The sequence below is a fragment of the Schistocerca americana genome, chromosome 5 (assembly GCF_021461395.2).
Source record: "Schistocerca americana isolate TAMUIC-IGC-003095 chromosome 5, iqSchAmer2.1, whole genome shotgun sequence".
In the NCBI taxonomy this organism is placed as follows: Eukaryota; Metazoa; Arthropoda; class Insecta; order Orthoptera; family Acrididae; genus Schistocerca; species Schistocerca americana.
Window position 1 is genome coordinate 439,677,899 of NC_060123.1, and position 24,621 is coordinate 439,702,519.

Sequence of the window (24,621 nt, forward strand, 5' to 3'; positions counted from 1 at the left end):
TGTAACGACTAATTTTGAACCTTGTAGACAAAGAAATTATTAAAAACAGTAGTTACCTACACAGCTGATACAAATCGTAACAGTAAGTGGATAAGAATAAAAAAGGCTACATATCAACCACAGTGGTATATAGCAAAATGTTACGGCATGTCAAGTCCTAGTGCACCTGCTCCCTCTCCATTGCAACCCAACACTTACTGTCCTATCTCCAGCTTACCCTTTCGAAGAACACGTTCTGCAATAAATTGCCTGCAGTGAAGTGTTTCAGTCTCATCATAAAAGTACCGCCAACATTTCATTTTGGAAAATCCACCAAAAGTTTTTAACGTTATTAATGTGCGACGGACTGTTTCAGTGACTAATAAAAGTGTCAATATTATCATTTCAAATTTTCTATGCGTTTCAGTGGGTAAGTGTCAGATTTCAAATCACTACGGCCCAAGCCCTAATCCGGGATTGGTCCACAAACTTCTTTTACACGCATCAGTTATTACACGTTCGACAATGATACGTTAAATTGAGTAATGCGAGGTCTAATCATGGTTCGTATTCCGTGTCAATCTACAGGGCCTCTTACAACAGACTGGCTAAATGAGTTGAGTGGTCGAAGAAACCAACAGGACTATGGATAGAAAATCACTGTGGTGTTCGAACCACCTATCGTGTTGATGTCAATTTTATCGTTATATGTATACATTACATAGATTTCCCTTGGTTAACATTATTAAATACTTGTTCAGAAGAGATCTCCACCCACTCGTACTTTTACGGATTTATGGACAGCCCAGCTGGTTTCGCGGAGTCAGTGTCCTTTACCACTACTTCACAGAATAGTCGAGTCCACGCCACGTCGAGTTTCGACGCTTATGCGGACTCCCGGGAGCCATGAAAGATAGTAGGCAGTTGTACAATTTTCATTGGCTCTTCAGTGCATATAGTGCGTGGTTTTCTGTTCAGAACATCCCTCATCTTTGCATCCTGGTCGGGTGCTTCATATTAATTTACAATAGTTAGCTGTAGGGCGCGCCAATAATTTACATATTGTGAAGACACAAAATATGTTCACGAAATTCCGTTTAGCATCCGTTAATACCTTAGAAAACTAACACCCAACTGCATGTGTTTCGTTAACTGCGTATCTGCTAACTGCTATTAACCACCGTAATTTGTCATTTTTCTTCCGGTGAATCTCATCTTTAAAAGTTGTAATAGTTTAATTAATATAGAGCCAATATTATATTTTGCTCGTTAGATGTTTTCTTTCATTGTTTAAGAGTTCTAGAAGGCTAAGGCTAGATGTCTCAATTTTAAAGGCCCTGGATTCCAGTCACGTTTGAAAAGTAATAAACATTTTGTTTTTATAATTTTTGAAGGTCTAAAATAAAAAAAAATAAAAAATATATGAATTCATACACCAGTATTTGGTAGTTGCATTAAGAAACACAAATGTATGTAATGGTTCTACGTATATTTCATTTGTCAAATATTGTCAAGTACTGGTGTATTATCAAGCTCTAGCACGAGAACACCTATCTGCTGGTGGATAATAATTTTGATTTTTGATGTATTTTCATTCGTTGTCAACATTAACGATATCTGACGTTTTTGGCTCCCAGTGAGACACAGAATTATTTGCAAGATCACTAAGTTCAAGGATGTTATTCCGAGCTGCTGGCGGAGAAAAATTCGGTAGCTGACGTCTCTTTGTGTGTAGTCAACAACAATATGTAAGGGGTTCGATTACCAGTAAGCACTGAAGTGTTCGTCATATTTTTTCTAGTTCAAACATGCACACATAACGCTGCTGGTGTAACGAACCCATATTTAACACTCATTATCACTAGGATATAACAGTGATAGGTGCTGGATTGGAGTCATCGGAAGGAAAGAATTAATGTTTCTTCTCGTCATTTCAGTTAAAACATCTAGATACTGCCGAGATATTCGATATGTGACTGTTGATCGTGCTTCGATAACAATCCGATTAGGTTCTGGGTTCGAATCCCTGTCCAACACGAAGCTTTACCTCACGGCATTTCAAGTAAGTTACTTGTGAGGAAGCAATATTTAACATCTCTCGTAGTTCGTTACCAGGGACAATAGATTCTGGGTAGGAATTCGCATCCGTTAAAAATGTTTACCTTATGTAGTTTGAAGTTGATATTTGCTAACTGATACTGTCTAAAATCGAGATATATCACTCTCTGTATGCCTAGTCAGGAATGACTGTTACTTTCCTCAATAACGAAATCTTTGCTTAGTCTGCATGGCCTGTGTTTGAATCCATATGCAGAAGGAGACGGTTCGTCGTGTCATTTGAAGTTCATACATATTCTCAACTAGCTGCTCGTGAATAACTTAAAAATCAAAATTGTTGTCCACCAGCAGATAGGTGTTCTCGTGCTAGAGCTTGATAATACATAATGGAAACTTTAGTGCCAGGTCAGAATTCGAACTCATTCACGTGCAATATGTGGAGATGTTGAGGATTCTGCAGTTTTGAGCAAACAACAAATTGTAGTCGAGCTATATTGTCACGAAGGGAACAAATTATGCATTAAGGGCGGTCTGAGTAGCAATACTAGTTCAGAACCAATTTTATCGACGTACAGAAGCTCAAATAAAGGATGGAGTAAGTGTCCTTTGACCCTACACACCGTTCTTTTCGTCACTAGAAATAAATAAATAGTATAAGTAACCTTACTGGTGATAGAGTTTCTACATATCGCCATTCCTGACTTTATTGTGTTTCAACCTATCGTCTACTTGGTAGAGAAGGAATATCATGTTTAATGTGAATTTCAGTCTCTCCCTATCAAAAATTGTCGGCAGAAGTTGGATTCGAACCGAAACGAGAAGCATATGAACTTACCATTAATCGAACAGACCATCAAATCCTTTGCGGTGTGACACATTTTTCTATCACAACACCGTTGCGGTACACTCGATGAGAATTCTGACACACAGGCTCCCAGTAGCAGTTTGCAGCATGTTCAGCACATTCATTTACTTGGTTGACCGAATCGCCATGAACTAGCTGCCTCAGCTGCCCAGTGCATATATTCGACTCTATTTTGTAATCACCGAAATAAAATCACATAACTGCCACATACACAGAACTGCCAACAGTGCAGGATGCAGAAATTTAAATAGGAAGTGTTCCTTGCCACTTGAGCTACTCCATTGCGCTATCTGTTTGTTGAAAACGTTGTGCAGTGCTAACTGTCTGTCTCTCAGAAGTCTAGATCCGGCCATATGCATTATCTCACAGCACTGTGGAATGCGGAAGTTCTGGATGAATTGTTGTTGACTTCTGAAGGTGCTGCAGCTACGTGTCAGCTAGTAGCATAGCAGTAAGCGTTGCGAGTTGAAGTACGTTCCCTGCTACGTTTTTTAAAAGGCAATTCTGCTGCCTGCTGAAGTTATAAATCTGATGGAAGTTTGAACATAATTCCCTTCACTTCTCAACCCAAAATAGTCGCATGTGGAAGAAGGGCTAACTCCTGCTACATTTTGTTCTTTTCAGGTTTAATAGACGGCCAGGCAGCAGATGCATCTCGAAACTTTTGTATTATGTGTGGAGAGAGCGCATCGTGCCAAAATACGTCAGAAACATATTTTCTACATTAGCTGTCGTGTGCTAGTAGCATTTTATTCTTCTTCAAACCTTGTCTGACAGATTTAACTCAGAAAAAGTTTTCTACATGCATGTAATCAATAAACTGCATGTGCATTGTCAGTCTGTTATAGATAACATCAGAGAATTCGCATATATCGTTGATGATTAATTTCTCTCTCATGTTTACTATTGTTTTAACAACACTAAATGAAACCTTACGAAAATTGTATACTGTATTATAAGAAATGAAATAAAACTACCCATGATAACCTTACGACAAAAGTCTGTTTTAATAAAACTGAGTATCTGTACACAAGCGTGCCTCTATCGGCACGAATTAGTAAAATACTACTCACTTAGGTTTCAATTGGATCTGTGTTTAATTGTTATGCTGTGTCATACTCAAGAGGTATGCAAATGTGGCATTTCATAAATAAAGTACGTATTCCTGGAAACCCAAAATTTGCGTGTCAGCAGCGGAAAGAGGCGTTACCGGTTGTGCAGCATTGTAAGTTTTTTACCTTTGTACTATGAGCCGAAAGTATTTTCTTGTGATTTCCTTATCGATGTTTGATCTGATTGATTGTAGCTCTTTCACAGAAGGGATAAAAACGCTAAAGTCAGCAAGAATGGAACCGCGGACAATAACATATGCTTTTGCACAGGTCAGCACGTTACCACAGAGATAGCAAAGAGGTATGAGGTTGAGCTTCCACTTACAAGGCCAATAGTGGCTAGAACTCATTAACTGCTATTTAAAGGACGAGATCAGTTGCGATTTCCACGTGCAACGATTTTCCTGGGCTGAAAACCGTAAATGTACAATCTTTTGTTACACCTCAAGCGATAATGACTCAGATTATTCAATGGAAATGACAGGAAAAATCAAGTGAACATTGAGACTTAATTCCGTGCACTCCAGGAAGTAACTCGTCGATCACAGAGTTGCCAAACATACCTTGCCTTGTTGCCAAATCTCAGTTACAGTACCAGCAGGAAGAAAATGAACCAATGTGTTCCTACAGCGGGCTTTGAAGTGACCATAGCTGGTGTCTCAACGACGCGGCTGCCATGGCCTGGAATACGTAATGCGTCTGATTCGCATTTCTGTAACTAGGTTTAGGGACTGGAGTGTAGTTACTAATAACACTCAGAACCGATCGCAAATTAAGCATCATAAATCAGTAACGCTCAAGGTGGTTTTTGTATTTCTTTCGTAAGTTTACTCAAAACTAAGAAACTCTTTCACGGACGTTTTCGTGCCAGGCCGATAGTCGAGCACAACAAACAAATAAATAAAAAAAAGAATGTGTTTGTGTATGAGAGAGAGAGAGAGAGAGAGAGAGAGAGAGAGAGATAGAGAGAGAGAGAGAGAAAAGAATGAGAGAGTACAAAATTGTTGTAAAGAAATTGAATCATGGTATGTAAAGAAATATTTCATTAAAATGACACGTTCAACATCATTTTGAAATGTCGTATTTATGATCTATGGAACAAGTATTAATCTAATCAAATCAAATCTAACCTAATCATATTGCTGACTAGCCAAGAAGAATCATGAATTACCGAAATTTTCGCCAATATCAGTGACCAAATCTAAACATGAAAGTAACAGACGACAGTTTTTGCAATAAAGCGGGACTCCTATCAAGTCCTTTTCTTCCCCGTTAACTAACCACGATATATGTCTGATGTACCTCCATTCAGAAGAAACAAAGTGTGCATGCATTTAAAGATGAAGCGCATGATGTGAAATTCTGTGACGGAGATACGACCCCAACACCGTATCGGATTGTTAACTAAGTACGTATCGGTTTTTCTTACCAGCTGCTAGGTGTCTGAATCTAAAACAAGGATAGAAATTTTTGTGTCTGAGCGACAACCGAACCGCACATCTACCGTCCTTCTTTATCATCCACGAATATAGCTTGAGTATCAATTGCTTACTCACCAACAGTAAGATGTGTGCGTGTTTGACCAGAAATAACGATACCTATTACGATTGTTGGCAACACATGAACAGGCATTAAAAACGCACGTTAATTTTCACAAGCAGACCGGTGTCCACGTGATAGGGCTTGAAATGAAATTATGAATATTTTTGTACTGGATCAAGATTCTGACCGACATACTTACCTTTGGAGGAGACCTAGAGAAGATTGCAGTCTTAGGAAAAGGAACAAAATAATGGAACTATACTGTTCCGAGAGATTCAGATCCTCGAAAGAGGAGATATGAATTCGAATCACAGTCCAGCACCAAAATTTTCAACGTCTCTAATTTAATCAAGTACAAGTAAAACAAGAGCCCTGTTCCTTTAAATGGCTATCGGTTCATCAAATAAAATAAAATTTTCTAATGTAAGTATACTGGTTACAGTATTTCTGTTTACCATGACTTCCGCCTATGTCTTTTCCCAACGTAAACCGGCTCTACCGAGTTGGTAATGAAGGAGCATAATGTTTAATGCGGATTCTGGATTATAATGTCTTTCTCTTGAGGTTACCAGAGGTAAAGTAAATCTGTTTGTGCCTCTTAAAAGTAAATGCCTGAACCCAGGCATTGCACTTGTGATAGTTCGTTCCACCAGACCATTGTGGCCACATTTCCTAGCCCCAGGAGAGTGCTATAACGGATGATGTGCTTAGCTTACAAAATTAGTTACGGTGGTAAAAATGCGAGTCTATTAAATGGTTAAGTAGAAGAAGTTTCTGAAGTGGAGATTATGCTATTCTCATGTTAGCAGAATGTAAAAACTCTTCTGGGCATTACGGCCTCGATGTGAAGCTATTTTGAAATTTTCAATAATTCAGTAAATTTCTTAGTGCGAGAAAATCCTCAATGAAGTGTGATGTTACCGGATAATTCGATTATTACCGTCATTATTATTATGATTTTCTTCATACTGCTGCTGGAACACATGTGCTCGAAGATCATTTAATTCCTTTTGGTCATTAAAGAAGTAGTTGCCCAAGAACAGGTTCTTTCACTGTCTACGAAATCCTTTTCATGTTAATATCAAACATCAGCAATTACTCGTAGATTACATTAAAACTAAAGTGATTGATGAAGACGTTACTTGATAGCAAAAACGCGCTGCCTTTCTTCATTTACTCGCGCCTAGAAATGGCTGTCGAATACTGCCAAACCCAAAATTCAAGAGATCTTACTGTCTTCCGATATACATTGCTGTCAGTTCTTCCATATGATTTGGTCGACGTGACCTGTTTCAAGTTGTGTATGACAGACAATGTTCTAGAAAATCAATTGTTTTCCTTTTCAATAAACGGAAACGTTTCCATTCTAAGCTATCCAAGTTCAAAATTTTCGCAATATTATTTCAAATTTGACCTTACACTTAGTCGCTGACCATAAATTCTAGTTCAGAGTGACACCAGTTTAAGTAAACCTAATGTAGCGAAGACGGTTTGCCAATACACTTTCTCACCGAAAAATACGCAATTGACTCATTGGGTTCCATAAGTACACTGTAACAGTAATTTCTGTGTGTATGCAATGCATACGGATTCTAGAATTTAGTGGTGCTCTCTCTCTTCCACTTCTGTATAAAATATGCCTGACCTAAACGGGCCCTTTATCATTACAGGCCCTGGGCGGTGTAACATCATACTGACAACAGTAATGTGCTCATACTGACAACCTCACTGTTCGATTTACCTGATTTTGTAATCATTTAAATAAAACAACAAGACCTTCCAGCGGGAGACATTTCGTCCTGCTTTTCCTTCTGTGAAATTTGACAGTAAGCTTTTTGCCTTCCAACCAGCGAAATGCAGCAGAGATTCACAAACCACGATTTAGTGCCATTAAGACGATTTCTTTAAACGTTGTCTCAGCTGAAGTAATGTAGTTTCTTGTTAAATCGTCTTATGCAGCAACGTTCACAGATAGCTCAAATAGGAAACGTTCTTTATCCAGGTACAAAGGTTGTAAAACAAATTTCTCACAGTTTGTGTCAGGTTGATCTTTTCGTCTGATAACAGTGCGTAAGTATTTTGTCTAAGAGGTATCAGAAATAGTGTTCCTGTAGCTGTGTGAATCATTGGTTGAAAATGAGTTTAACACCAATGGGTACAGTCCAGCTAAATATTCAAAATGATTGTCAACCTAAGTCTGAGTTCATCCACAAACTGAGGCGTATTTATAATACTGCAGCTAGACTGTGTATCCTTGTCTTCCTTGAATCGGCATTGGAAGGTGTTTACACACACGTATACAATACTACGAATACTTCGAAAGCTATAGTTAACGTTGCTGTCATAAACTAATTTTTTTAAATTCTTCTGGGTCTTTAGCGTGCAATATGAGTTGTAGGTACAGTCTTAGACAAAAGGATTGACCCCGAGTCGTTCACGTAAGGTGGACAATACAGTCATGCTCCTCTCAGAATTCTATGTCCGGCAATATGCTCGATCTGGTAACATTGTAGACTGCAGCACTTCCTGGAGGAAGTCTGGACTGCAGTCTGAGTACATCACTCTTGACTACGACAATAGTCTTGAGGTAAAACGCGAGCCTAGCTAATACGACGTCTGGCAACAGAAAGCACACGTCGACCAAACTTTTATAGCTCCTTTCCTCTCGTTGCTGAAGCTATGAGTTTAATTCAAGTGAATCTATAATATAATTTGCTTTGTGTCACATTGGTAATAGCAGTTTGGTTCAACAATATTTTAGCGAGAGATTTTTTGGCCGACCATCTGCCTCAGAACACTGCATGCATCTGCGTTTTATGGGATCCGTTTGCTGCCTACTGGCGGGGGCTGAGGCACTGTGCTGCCTCGCCTTCTGCCAACAACATCTGCTCCACTCCTCACTCTCGACGGTGTAAAATGCTTTAATGTTGTTGAGTGGTGACCCATAAAATCTGTCTACAACTTGTGTTTCACACTCGATAGCAATGGAGCACAAAACCGTTTTTATTTGGTGAGTATTTTATTACATTAATATGCAATACATCAATGTGGCACGGAATTAATTTCATTGTTTCTGATCCAATGCCCTTTAATTATAGTGTCACATCCTGTTCTTTTTCCTTTCACAGGAGATTCTTCGAATACTTTATTTTTGTCATCGATTAATATGTGTTAGTCAAGGTGTAGAGAGAAAATGCAATGTAATGTGTTTGGTTACTTTCTTTCATTCCCTATGGTCAATGGATGCGAAGCATTGTGTCAATACCTTTCAGGACCTGCTCTGTAGCTACTCAAGCAAATTGCTTGCTTTGGGGCCCATACATTAGTTAATGGAGAAGTGAATGCTATTCAAAAGTGATATTTAAAATACTCAATTGGATTTAATGCGACAAAATAGCCCATATTTGAAGCTACCCAGAGAAAACTAAGTTGCTGGATCTGCTTTTAGCAAATGTCTTCAGAGAGTTCCAAATTGCTACCGTGGAAATTTAGCATAGAGGCCCTATAGTAATCAAGAGGTTCATTTTCTTCATACTTATCACCCTGGCATGTGAGTCTTAAGTGAAGAACAATATTGAAATTCGTATCGTTGACGGTCGATTCGAATTTCTTCAGAGACACTTGTGTTGTGAAGCAGCTTTGAAGTCAGAAAGCTGAGATCTATGACCGTTAACACAACTTACTGAGTCGAGCTATCAAGAGGACTTGATGTGTAAAGGTTTTCTTCCGATTTCGTTACAGTATTTTTTCTGCAAATTCGCAGATCCAACAAATAAATCAGAAAAAAACCTCACACACACTGTCCCCTACCATGGTTAGAACTGACAACTCATTGAGCCATTGTGACACGAGACACAGGTGGTACAATGGGGCTACTGACACACTGCTGGCAGCACCCCACTCTCATCATGGTATTGGTCACTCAGACTCATAAAGCATCGTGAACGACAATAAAAATTGTCACTTATGTGAAGAACAGCATTTCTTTAGCCAAAAAATTTAATTTCCTGCTCAGTGTCTTAGTTTACATGAGGGTTATAGAGCACTAGTCATTCAAATGGAAAGGGATTATCAAGTGAATTTAGAGAGTCAATTTAGTACCATACGCAGAAGTGATTGCACTGTCACGGTGTTGCCAAATGTTTGTGACGATGTTGCCAATTCTCAGCTGTGCTAGGAACAGCGGTATGCGAGGAGAATCCCATGCTCGTGTCATAGGAGAATATAGTGAGGAGGTGTGGGGTTTGGTTAATATGCAGCGTTTTCTCCTACCAGTTGCGTCAAACATTTAGGTGTATAATCTTCCATCACGATTACAGTTTCTCACAAAATATATACGAATAAAACCCTTACCTTGTTACTTTGTGACCAAAGATTATTTCAGTAAAATAAAAAGTCTTTGGAAGTCAACTTTGCCCAACTGTCACGAAAAGTAAGATAAAGAACACTTTGCACCTCGATATCGATTGCATCTACACTCCTGGAAATTGAAATAAGAACACCGTGAATTCATTGTCCCAGGAAGGGGAAACTTTATTGACACATTCCTGGGGTCAGATACATCGCATGATCACACTGACAGAACCACAGGCACATAGACACAGGCAACAGAGCATGCACAATGTCGGCACTAGTACAGTGTATATCCACCTTTCGCAGCAATGCAGGCTGCTATTCTCCCATGGAGACGATCGTAGAGATGCTGGATGTAGTCCTGTGGAACGGCTTGCCATGCCATTTCCACCTGGCGCCTCAGTTGGACCAGCGTTCGTGCTGGACGTGCACACCGCGTGAGACGATGCTTCATCCAGTCCCAAACATGCTCAATGGGGGACAGATCCGGAGATCTTACTGGTCAGGGTAGTTGACTTACACCTTCTAGAGCACGTTGGGTGGCACGGGATACATGCGGACGTGCATTGTCCTGTTGGAACAGCAAGTTCCATTGCCGGTCTAGGAATGGTAGAACGATGGGTTCGATGACGGTTTGGATGTACCGTGCACTATTCAGTGTCCCCTCGACGATCACCAGTGGTGTACGGCCAGTGTAGGAGATCGCTCCCCACACCATGATGCCGGGTGTTGGCCCTGTGTGCCTCGGTCGTATGCAGTCCTGATTGTGGCGCTCACCTGCACGGCGCCAAACACGCATACGACCATCATTGGCACCAAGGCAGAAGCGACTCTCATCGCTGAAGACGACACGTCTCCATTCGTCCCTCCATTCACGCCTGTCGCGACACCACTGGAGGCGGGCTGCACGACGTTGGGGCGTGAGCGGAAGACGGCCTAACGGTGTGCGGGACCGTAGCCCAGCTTCATGGAGACGGTTGCGAATGGTCCTCGCCGATACCCCAGGAGCAACAGTGTCCCTAATTTGCTGGGAAGTGGCGGTGCGGTCCCCTACGGCACTGCGTAGGATCCTACGGTCTTGGCGTGCATCCGTGCGTCGCTGCGGTCCGGTCCCAGGTCGACGGGCACGTGCACCTTCCGCCGACCACTGGCGACAACATCGATGTACTGTGGAGACCTCACGCCCCACGTGTTGAGCAATTCGGCGGTACGTCCACCCGGCCTCCCGCATGCCCACTATACGCCCTCGCTCAAAGTCCGTCAACTGCACATACGGTTCACGTCCACGCTGTCGCGGCATGCTACCAGTGTTAAAGACTGCGATGGAGCTCCGTATGCCACGGCAAACTGGCTGACACTGACGGCGGCGGTGCACAAATGCTGCGCAGCTAGCGCCATTCGACGGCCAACACCGCGGTTCCTGGTGTGTCCGCTGTGCCGTGCGTGTGATCATTGCTTCTACAGCCCTCTCGCAGTGTCCGGAGCAAGTATGATGGGTCTGACACACCGGTGTCAATGTGTTCTTTTTTCCATTTCCAGGAGTGTATGTGCAGTCTTGTGATCATACAAGTAAAATTTCTTGAATTGCACGAGAATGTAGAAAAATGTTGGTGCGAATGAAAGCTATAAGAAACACAGTTTCCTAATTATTCTGTGCCACGTAATAATCAATTCATTTGAAAATTCAGAAGAGAAGAAACTAAAAATTATGCCCATTAAGACAGAAACTAAAGGGCAGAGGCAGGCACTGTGCAGATCTGCGCTTTTTCGTCTTCAGATCTATACACATGATGTACACTAACCAGCGTATTCATTGCTTTCGTAATGTTTCCCTCTTATTTAGTCTTCTAATGATGAACTGGATCCACACCTATGAGTCTGATTATTTCTTTGTATCCTTCCATCTACTACCTTTGTGTGTTATTGCTCGGTGTCCAAAAAGCAAAATATTATGCCTGCTCCCACAAGGTATTAGAACGAGGTCGCAAGAAGGCTAACGAATTATAATCAAAATACACTGAGACGACAATTTGCCTGTCGTCATGGAGTTAAAAAATGGTTCAAATGGCTCTGAGCACTATGGGACTCAACTGCTGAGGTCATTAGTCCCCTAGAACTTAGAACTAGTTAAACCTAACTAACCTAAGGACATCACAAACATCCATGCCCGAGGCAGGATTCGAACCTGCGACCGTAGCGGTCTTGCGGTTCCAGACTGCAGCGCCTTTAACCGCACGGCCACTTCGGCCGGCTCATGGAGTTAAGTGGACAGAAATAGATGGGTGTTATTTCCTGCATCACCGGCATCCAGTTGTCGACTTCTCTTACTGAGCTTTTCATATTGCCCCGAACACAAGACGCCGAGATAAATGTGTGTATTCTCCGTGACGAAACATCCCATATTCCATTCATCCTGATCCATTCGTTACGATCATCGACAGCAATGAGTGATAGGAAAGCTGTTGTGAGGTGACGAATAACAATAACAACGGTAGTAATAACAAATCAGTAATCAAGGATGTTTACTGCACTACAGAGAATTGTTAAAGATTAACAAAATAACCAAGAATGTCTGCGTGTTTGATGGGCGCACTGCATAAGTATTCTTACCATTTTGTTACTGAATTCTGTTCTGATTGTTTGCAGAGAGAAATGAAAGAACCATATAGCCATACATATCGCTAGTAGAACGAGATATTACCTAGCAACTATCCATGCTTTACATCACGAGACGAACATAGCGTCTCCGAGCTGATATTTGAAATACATTTCTGTTTTCTCTCTCTGTCTCTCTCCCTTTTTATTTTTATTTATATTTTTTGAGGAAAGCATCGAGAAGCGTGAGTAATAAGCAAGTAGGCATATAATCTATTTACAGTTATTTTCATCGGGATACTTAATGCAAAAATACACCTCTTAAGTGTATTATTGCGTAATTCCAATTATTGGCAATCCGTTCGTGAGCTTGCTCGCGGTCAGTTGGGTGAAACCTACCACAGAAGCAAACAAAACACAAATATTCCTTGCACCATGCACAACACACAAACGAAATCTCGTTGCACTGACGTCCGATATATTGCTCGGAAAACATATCTGATTCATGTGGGACTGACCCGGGATCGAATCTGAGATCTTTGTATTCGTCATCTTGCTCTTTACCACTTTGTCACCATGTAACAGCTGGAACACATCACGCAGTAATAAAACATTTTATTTGTTGACACTCTTTCGGTTTACAGCATTGAAAATACGATTGTCCTTCCTTAACTTTGGCCTCGATGTTTTCAAAAGCTAGGGAGTGTCTAGCAGAAAGCTAGAACGTCCATCCAATATTTAATCAAAATCGGTAGCGCACATGTCAGACTCTCTCCAAGTGAGACAGCATGGCGATTCGGTCAACCAAGTAAATGAATGTACTGAACATGCTGCAAACCACTGCAGGGAGCCTGTATGTCAGAATTCTCATCCAGTGTGGCGCAACGGCGTTACGATAGAAAAATGAGTCACAGAGAAGAGGGTTTGGTGGTCTGTTGGATTGTTGATGGGTTCATGAAGTTATGGTCTGGGTCCGATTCCAACTTCTGCCGATGATTTTTGATAGGGAGAGGCAGATTCTATTCTCTTCTGGCTACGCCAAGTGAAGAAGGTATAATGGCATTCTGGTCTTAAATTCACATTAAACATGATATTCCTTCTCTACCAAGTAGACGTTAGGTTGAACCACAATAAAGTTAGGAATGGCGACATGTAGAAACTGTCATAATAACCTTTCTTATACTAGTTATTTATTTCTAGTGACGAAACGAACACTATGTAGGGTCACAAGATACTTATTCCAACTTTTATTTGAGCTTCTGTACGTCGATAAAATTGGTTCTGAACTGGGAATGCAACTCAGACCGCCCTTAATGCGGAATTTGATCCCTTCATGACAAAACAACTCGACTACAATTAGTTGTTTGTTCAAAACTGCAGATTCCTCAACATCTTCACATGTTGCACGTGAATGGGTTCGAATCCTGGCCTCGCACTAAAGTTTTCATAATGCATTATCAAGCTCTAGCATGAGAACACCTATCTGCTGGTGGACAATAATTTTGATTTTTAATGTATTTTCATTCGTTGTCAACACTAACGATATCTGACGTGTTTGACTCCCAGTGCGACACAGAACTTTTTGCGAGATCACTGCAAGTTCAAGAATGTTATTCCGAGCTGCTGGTGGAGAAAAATTCGGTAGCTGACGTCTCTTTGTGTGTGGTCAACAACGATATGTGTGGGGTTCGATTACCAGTCAGCACTGAACTCTTCGTCATATTATTTCTAGTTCAAATATGCTCACATGTGGCGCTGCTGGTGTAACAAACCCATATTTTACGTTCGTTTTCTCTAGAATATAACAGCAATAGGTGCTGGATTGGAGTCATCGGAAGGAAAGAATTAATGTTTCTTCTCGTCATTTCATTTAAAACGTCTAGCTACTGTCGTGAAAATCCGACATGTCACAGTTGATTGTGCTTCGATAACAATCCGATTAGGTTCTGGGCTCGAATCCTTGTCCAACACGAAGCTTTACCCCACGGCATTTCAAGTAAGTTACTTGTGATGAAGCAATATTTAACGTCTCTCGTAGTTCGTTAACAGGGACAATAGATGCTGGGTAGGAATTCGCGTCCGTTAAAAATATTTGCGTTATGTAGTTTGAAATTGATATTTGCTAACTGATACTGTCTAAAATCGAGATATATCACTCTCTGTATGCCTAGTCAGGCATGACTGTTAGTTTCCGTCAGTCACGAAATCTTTGCTTAGTCTGCATGACCTGTGTTTGAATCCATATGCAGAACGAGACGGTTCGTCGTGTCATTTGAAGTTCATACATATTCTCAACTAGCTGTTCGTGAATAACTTAAATTTTTAATGTCATTTTGTGTTAAATAATAAATAAGGTATGTTACTTTGAAGAGGAAATCATGAATACGACAAACTTACTACATGCATTACCTATCTAACGTAATAATGAGAGTGGTAACATTCCAGGTATGTCATTTATTGTAATAAACGTGAGCTTACAAGCCTTAAGGACAGTCCTATCTGTGATAAGGTGTCTCCTGATATTTGTTCCATCGTGGTTATTACTTTACATCTTGTGTTACTGCGATACAGAGCAGTGTTTTCCAGTGGTGACTTGTTGGACCCATTTTCAATAGTCAAACGACTGTACAGAGGAGCGATTAGAGGACCTGGTAGACAGCTGCGTTATGCGGGTTGCATGTGAATCAGGCGAAATGCAGTTCAGTTCGTTCGGATGCTTTTTGAGAATGACTGGACTTTATACGCCACCTATGGTGGATCTTTAATGAAAAGAACATGTCCAGTTAACATTAACAGTTGCGCTGCGGTGCATTTTTTGTATACTGTTTTTCTTCCGATGTAACAACATTATGAACGTTGCGTATGAGGGTATGGCCATGTGGACAAGGTGCTTCTCGATTTTAAATATTTTATTAATGACAAATATTTATTATATGTGATACATTTTATCTACGTGACAACTTGGCGTGAGGTTAAACTCAAAACGAACACATTTTAAGACATAATATTTTCAACACCTGAAGACGACATCAAAGTCTGTCGAAACCGGTTTTTCTAAATAAAGAAATATTTATCCGATCTTGGATTCAGGAAGTTTTTACCGAGTTAAACAACTCACTCCTTCCAACATCTCAGCAGGAGAAAATTCAGCCCAGAACTTCACTCTCCAACCACGTTCCTTAGCTGATTCTTAAATGAACTACGGGGACTCGTTTCAGCTAATAATATTAAATGTATGACTGAAAAGAGGAAGGAAGCACAAGGTGGAGTGGTAAGGGGACCGCGTCGCATACGCACGTGCTGCAAATTTGCAGCATGACATCCGCTCGACCAACAACGGTGTCCATTCGTTTTTGACATTAGGCAAGCCAGTTCTACTGCAGCTTCGGCCGAGCTATGCGATGTTTATACGCCTTCTCTTTCGCACACTGCAGCCACGTACGGAGCAGTTAGATGGGGCCATGCACCTGCAGGGCTCTAGTTAACACGTACAGTGCAGCCTCAGGTACCGGTTCCTTGCAGTAATATTCTGTTGGCGAGTGTTGCTCATATCATTGCCGATGTGTGTTTTCACATCACGAGCATTTTATCTCTGATTTAGAAAATATTTTATATGTCACAGAGTTCATTATTTTTAAATTTGAAATGTCAGTGGACGCCCCAGAGTAAGGAAACAACTAGACGGACAAAAGAAAAGTGCAGGTCACTTTTCATAAGTCATTTGTTACTTCACAAAACGACAATTCTTTATGGCACGGGTTCTAAAAAGACTGATATAATACAAGTGATTCAGGTAATTATTCCAAAATACCTTCACTTGAGCCAATTGATGATTAATTAGTTAATTTAAACGAATAAAATGAACCGATTCGGGAAGGACTAACAAGCAAGTAGTACAAGCAAATATGTCTGAAATATGCACTTAGCACTGAACAAACAATGAGAGCAATGATGTTAAATATTACATTTCCAACTTTTGGCTGGCCGAAGGCGTTCTTAACATTAACGAATGTCTGGTTGCAACACAAATATCCAATATTAGAAAAAAATTGCTCTGAGCACTATGGGACTTAACTTCTGAGGTCATCAGTCCCCTAGAACTTAGAACTACTTAAACCTAACCAACCTAAGGACATCACACACATCTATGCCCGAGGAGGCAGCATTCGAACCTGCGACCGTAACAGTCGCGCGGTTCCAGACTGTAGCGTCTAGAACCGCACGGCCACCCCGACCGGCTCTAATATTAGATCAATCACAGAAGCCCCTTGGGCATATTCGAGATACTGACGTGGAAAAATAATAAAATACTATTTAACAAATCGAGTATTACACCAATATTAAAACTATTACGTTAAAAACCCCAACTTCAAACAGGGGAAAACATGGAAGGGGCAGGTACGGCAGGTCGGTCTGAATAAGATGGTTATAATAACTGACATTACTTGTCAAATTAACGTTCGATTGCTATGAGATAGAAACTCAACTTATGAGGAATGCTGTAGCAAGTCGGCAGGCCGCAACGTCTCAGAGGCTACGACGACACGAGCACAGACTGTGCGGATAACAGATAATACCCGGTGCAGGTCCTCCAAACGCTACGAACAGCGTGGAAGGACGAGAGCAAACAAACATATAATTCATGCATAATAATCATAGGACGTATGAAAATGCTCAGACCAAGACAAGAAGCACAATGTGAGCGTGGCCCCAAGCCTCAACCATACCTTACGTATAACAATAATTTTACAATAAGAATTACCAAAAGGATTAAACGGTGCATCTTACAATAAAATATAACAAACTATGTAATAACCAGGAAGTCACACGGCCCTCAGGCACATTAAAAGGTAACGGGCAAATCTTGAGGGCTAACAGTCAAACAACTACAATAGTAATTATATTTAAAACAGTAAATACAATTTTCTTGAAAGGGGCAAAATCTCACCTGAGTTATGGAACTTAACCACCGAAATCAGTCAAGATTCACTGGGCCGCTAACGTTTGCTTACCACAGCCGTAGGCAGTTTTATAGTCGCTACATCACTTAGGGAAGAAACAACTTCCAATAGAAATAAGACTCAATTTCGACCTCAGTGGTCACTAACACTCGGGCGACATATGCCAAATAAAACCAGGCGTGACTGACAAACAAGCAGACATTGAACAAGATGTAATTAAAAGAAATTTTAAAACACACAAATATTACACTCAGATAATTTCAAAGAGAGGCATCCAAAGGGTGAATTTAACACTTGAGACAGAGGGATGGAATACCACAGGGAACCCAGAGTAACAGGAGCAACTTCGGAGCACATGTGTCAATCAAATAACAAGTACCTTACCCCCAAGGGGCAGAGCAGATGGCACCAGAAAATGAACGGCACTCTAACACCCTTCTCAGCAACTACGCTTGGTTATTCCAGGGTAAACTGGCTGCGTCAACATTAGGCCCAAGTATTTCCGACCAACACAACTCTGCCTACCACAGGCCGCTTAGACAATTGTGCGACTGTAAGATCCGTGAACAGCTCACCGTACGTCGCATGTCCCTCTTGTCTCTCTCTGTCTGACTGCCCATGTGGTCAACAAGCTGCTCCAAGGAACAACAATCAAAGACTCAACTAACAGGCGACCGAAGTGCCACGCAGCGATTAGTCAAATACGGATCGCACCAGTAGGCAAAGATGTGGAAACACTGAATGAACCAACACGGCTCAAAATTAAATTGGAGATTTTCTCAGGGTTACATACATTGAACTCTTTTGATTTTGACCATGCATGACTGACTGGCGCAAATAATTTTAATTAAATTCGAAGTCTCTAAAGTTTAATGAATCAGTTATGAATTACTGTAAAATAAACAACACACACATCAGACCCTTCCTCTCAGTTCTCTTCTTCCTGGTATCTATCACGTATAGCAGACGAGTAAATAGTAACAGGACAGCAGTGACCCCGCAGGTATCCCTTCGACCCTTGGCCGGGCGGTACTTGGCACGCGACGTGACGTGCCCTGCGGGCTATAAACAGCGCTAACGTGCCGCGCGCAAAGTGGGCCCTAAAGCACCAGCCGCTAGCCTGCCCTCGGACATCGACCTGCAATTAAGCACCTGCCGCGCAGATTCGTTCGCCATCAATCCGGAACGGCGCAGTTGCCGCTGACTTACCTGTGGTCTCATGCCGCACAACTACTGCGTGCGCTCAATGCTCGTCAGACTTGCAGCCTTCCCTGACGGTTGCCCGCTTCCCCACTGTGCGTATTCCTCTCTCAGCGCTGCTACAACTTCGAATACTCCAACTGGTTATGTTCAGCTACTTACGGGCCATATGTAGCCATTCATGGGTTTTATCTACATCTACATCCATACTCAGCAAGCCACCTGCCGGTGTGCGGCGGAGGGTACCCTGAGTACCTCTATCGGTTCTCCCTTCTATTCCAGTCTCGTTTTGTTCGTGGAAAGAAGGATTGTCGGTATGCTTCTGTGTGGGCTCTAATCTCTCTGATTTTATCCTCATGGTCTCTTCGCGAGATATACGTAGGAGGGAGCAATATACTGCTTGACTCTTCGGTGAAGGTATGTTCTCGAAACTTTAACAAAAGCCCGTACCGAGCTACTGAGCGTCTCTCCTGCAGAGTCTTCCACTGGAGTTTATCTATCATCTCCATAACGCTTTCGCGATTACTAAATGATCCTGTAACGAAGCGCGCTGCTCTCCGTTGCATCTGTTGCATCTTCTCTATCTCTTCTATCAATCCTATCTGGTACGGATCCCACACTGTTGAGCAGTATTCAAGCAGTGGGCGAACAAGCGTACTGTAACCTACTTCCTTTGTTTTCGGATTGTATTTCCTTAGGATTCTTCCAATGAATCTCAGTCTGGCATCCGCTTTACCGGCGATCAACTTTACATGATCACTCCATTTTAAATCACTCCTAATGCGTACTCCCAGATAATTTATGGAATTAACTGCTTCCAGTTGCTGACCTGCTATTTTGTAGTTAAATGATAAGGGAACTATCTTTCTATGTATTCGCAGCACATTACACTTGTCTACATTGAGACTCAATTGCCACTCCCTACACCATGCGTCTATTCGATGCAGATCCTCCTGCATTTCAGTACAATTTTCCATTGTTACAACCTCTCGATACACCACAGCAACATCTGCAAAAAGCCTCAGTGAACTTCCGATGTCATCCACAAGGTCATTTATGTTCCCAAACAACGATAGAATTTTTGTGGATGACAATCGGCCATGTCAACAGGCTATAATCTACATCTACATCTACATATATACTCCGCTAGCCACCAAGCGGTGTGTGGCGGATGGCACAATTCGCGCCAAAGTCATATTTCTCCCCCTCTGTTCCATTCGCGGATCGCGCGAGGGAAAAACGATTGTCTGAACGCTTCAGTACAAGCTCTTATTTCCCTTATCTTTGAATGATGATTATTACACGATTTGGGAGTTGATGGTAATAATATATGCTCTACATCCTCGGTGAAGATTGGATTTCGGAATTTAGTGAGCAGCCCCTTCTGTTTATCGCGTGGTCTATCTGCAAGTGTGTCCCACTTCAAACTTTCTATGAGATTTGTAACGCTCTCGCGATGGCTAAATGTACCAGTCACGAATCTTGCCACTCTTCTTTGGCCCTTCACAACCTCTTGAATCAAACCCAACTGGTAAGGTTCCCATACAGACGAACAATACTCTAAAGCTGGACGAACTAATATATTATAAGCTATTTCCTTTGTTGAAGGACTGCATCGCTTCAGTATTCTACCAATAAACCGCAATCTAGAGTTCGCCTTACCCGTTACTGGTGTAATCTGGTCATTCCATTTGAGATCATTTCGAGTAGTCACTCCCAGATACTTGACTGATGTTACCGCTTCCAAAGACTGATCATTAATTTTTTTGGGATTTTCGAGTTGTTATACGCAGTAGGTTGCACTTACTAATATTGACAGATAACTGCCAGTCATTACACTACGCATTTATTTTCTGCAAATCATCACTGATTTGTTCACAACTTTCGTGTGATACTACTTTCCTGTAGACTACAGCATCATCGGCAAACAGTCTACGGCAGCTGTCAATACCATCAACCAGATTGTTTATGTAAATCGTAAAAAGCAGAGGACCTATTACGCTGCCCTGGGGCACGACTGAAGTTACCCTTGTTTCTGTTGAAGTTACCCCGTTCAGGACGACATACTGCTCCCGGTCTGTTAGAATACTTTCAATCCACTCGCATATGTCATTGGATAGACCGTAAGCGCGCACTTCTTGCAGCAAGCGACAGTGCGGAACGGAGTCGAGCGCCTTTAGAAAGTCGAGAAATATGGCATCAACCTGGGAGCCGGTATCCAGAGCCTGTTGTATATCATGCACAAAGAGGGCCATCTATGTCTCGTATCACCGCTGTTTCCTAAAACCGTGCTGGTTTCTGCAGATGAGATTCTCAGTCTAGAAAGGTCATTACGTCTGAACACAAAATATGTTCCACGATTCTACAACAAATCGATGTCAGTGAAATTGGCCAGTGATTATGTGCATCCGATTTTCTACACTTTTTATAGATTGCTATGACCTGGGCCTTCTTCCAGTCCCGTGGAACTTTCCGCCTTTCCAATGATCTCTGATAGGTGAAGGATAAAAATGGTGCTATATTTGTAGCATAGTCAACATAAAATCTTTCGGGGATACCGATCACAATTGGTGTGTGTGTGAATTCCTAAGGGACCAAGCTACTGCGATCCCCGTCCTTAGACTTTCACACTAGTTAAACTAACTTATGCTAAGAACAACACACACACGCATGCCCGAGGAAGTACTCGAACGTCCGGCGGGAGTAGCCGCGCAATCCGTAACTTAGCGCCTCTAACCGCGCGGCCACTACGAGCGGCTTCACGATTGGTTTGGAGAACATTCTAGATAGTTTGAGCGAATTAATATTTATGGGGCAGAATCTAGTTAGAGCACAAATTCATACACCGGCAACACTTTATCTGTTATGTAAGGCTATAGAGGCAGCATGGCTCAATACATCTGCAGGGGACTTCGAATGACTTGTTGGGCGCATCCCACGTCGATATGCTGCACTATGTCGCATAAAAGGAGGTCCGACACGATATTAGGAGGTACCCCAAGATGTCATTCACAAGCACTAGTACACACGAGATCACAAGTACCGCAGTAAACGAACTTCGCAGCAGCTCCCGTGGCTCGCGTCTATACTCGCTGAGTGTGTGTTCCGCGGAAAGTAAAAAAGAGTGGTGAGTTAGTTAATGACTAGAACTTTGGAGATACGTGTAATGAACATTAAAATTCATAAAAACACACGAGTTGCCTGTTTGATAGCCATTGAAAGACAGTTGCGTTAACTTGTTACATTTGAGAGTCATGCCACAAAAAACAGACCTGAAAAATGCCAGGAGGAGGAAAAACAAAGCCCCATATTTCGATACAGATCAATTTAATAGGCATGAACCATCGATCATTTTAATGTATTTCATTAAATTGTGATCATAATAACAAGTCTTTGTTTCAGAACCACACACATTAAGCTAAATATTATACAATGATGAGGCAAAACATCATGACCCTTAATTAATAACTTGTTTGTTCATCTTCGGAAAGACATACATCACTGATTCTTCGTATTGGGCGTCCGGCAGTTTGTTGGTAGGTGTGTGGAGGTATGTGGCATCAGATGTCTACGCACAGGGCATTTAATTCTCTATGTAGCCCTTCCACCTTTCTACTTCCCCTTCTTTGCTTAGAACCGGATTTCCATCTGAGCTCTTGATATTCATGCAAGTGGTTCTCTTTTCTCTAAACGTCTCTTTAACTTTCCTGTAGGCAGTATCTATCTTATTCCTAGTGATATACGCCTCTACATTCTTACTTTTGTCCTCTAGCCATCCCTGCTTAACCAATTTGCACTTCCTCTCGATCTCATTTTTGAGACGTTTGTATTCCTTTTAGCCTGATTTATTTACTGCATTTTTGTATTTTTTTCCTTTATCAATTAAATTCAATATATCTTCTGTTACCCAAGGATTTATATTAGCGCTCGTCTTTTTACTTACTTGATCCTCTGCTGCCTTCACTATTTCATCCCTCAAAGCTACCCATTCTTCTTCTACTGTATTTATTTCCCCCATTCTTCTCAATCGTTCCCTAATGCTCTCCCTGTAACTCTCTACAACCTCTGGTTCTGTCAGTTTATCCAGGTCCCATCTCCTCAAATTCCCACCTTTTTTCAGTTTCTTCAGTTTTTATCTACAGTTCATAACCAATAGATTGTAATCGGAGTCCACATCTGCCCCTGGAAATGTATTACAATTTAAAACCTGTTTCCTAAATCTCTGCCTTAGCATTATATAATCTATCTGAAACCTGTCAGTATCTCCAGGCTTCTTCCAAGTATACAACCTACTTTCATGATTCTTGAACCAAGTGTTAACTGTGGTTAAGTTATGCTCTGTGCAAAAGTCTAGCAGACGGCTTCCTCTTTCATTCCTTACCCCCATTCCATATTCACCTACTACGTTTCCTTCACATCCTTTCCTACTACCGAATTCCAGTCACCCATGACTATTAAATTTTCGTCCCCCTTCACTATCTGAATAATTTCTTTTATCTCATCATACATTTCATCAATCTCTTCGTCATCTGCGGAGCTAGATGGAATATAAACTTGTACCACTGTGGTAGGCGTGGGCTTCGTATCTATCTTGGCCACACTATACTGTTTGTCGTAGCTTACTCGCATTCCTATTTTTTAATCATTATTAAACCTACACCTGCATTACCCCTATTTAATTTTGTTTTTATAACCCTGTATGCACCTGACCAGAAGTCTTGTTCCTCCTGCGACCGAACTTCACTAGTTCCCAATATATCTAACTTTAACCTATCCATTTCCCTTTTTAAATTTTCTAACCTACCTGCCCGATTAAGGGATCTGACATTCCAAGCTCCGATCCGTAGAACGCCAGTTTGGTTTCTCCTGATAACGACGTCCTCTTGAGTAGTCCCCGCCCGGATATCCGAATGGTGGACTATTTTACGTCCGGAATATTTTACCCAAGAGGATGCCATCATCATTTAACCATACCGTAAAGCTGCATGGCCTCGGGAAAAATTGCGGCTGTAGTTTCCCCTCGCTTTCAGCCGTTCACAGTACCAGCACAGCAAGTCTGTTTTGGTTAGTGTTACAGGGCCAGATCAGTCAATCATCCGGACTGTTGCCCCTGCAGCTACTGAAAAGGCTGTTGCCCCTCTTCAGGAACCACACGTTTGTCTCGCCTCTCAACAGATACCTTTCCGTTGTGGTTGCACCTTCGGTACGGCTATCTGTGTCTCTGGGGCACGCAAGCCTCCCCACCAACGGCAAAGTCCATGGTTCATGGGGAGAGGGTTCCTTATTTTTATAAATGATATGTCCTCTAGTATTACGTGTAACTCTAAAATATTCCTGTTTGCTGATGACACCAGCTTGGTAGTAGAGGATGTTGTGTGCAACTATTCTGCTAGGCGCTCCATCATATCCATGAGATTCGTTAGTCTTCAGTGATCTAATTATTGACTCAATCTCCCCCTTGTCTGTATCACAGATGAGTATTTCAGACATCAATCTCGGAAAGGCATTTGCCAAGAGCGTTATATGATTCCCTGTAGAAACTAAATTTTTATTTACTTCACCAGCAATGCTCAGAAAATGAAAGTTAAATACTGTCTCGTATATCTGATTTATCAGTAACAGAAATATTTTTACTACGAACTGACTTTATATCGACGACCTTGTGCTGCTGACCAGACAATTTTCTCACAACTGACGATAAGTTTATAATTTTATCCTGTGAATTAGCTATTCTATTTGCGTACCACATGCTCTTTGCCTTCCTAATAATATTTCTTAGCACCTTACAGTATTGTTTGTAATGGATTACTGTAGCTTGATTGTGACTACTTCTGAAGTTTTGATATAATTCCCACTTTGTTCTACATGATATCCTTATCCCACTAGACAGCCACTTTAGGCTGCCTTATACTGCTATTATCCCGTTTATAACGTTCTAATGGAAAGCAACTCTCAA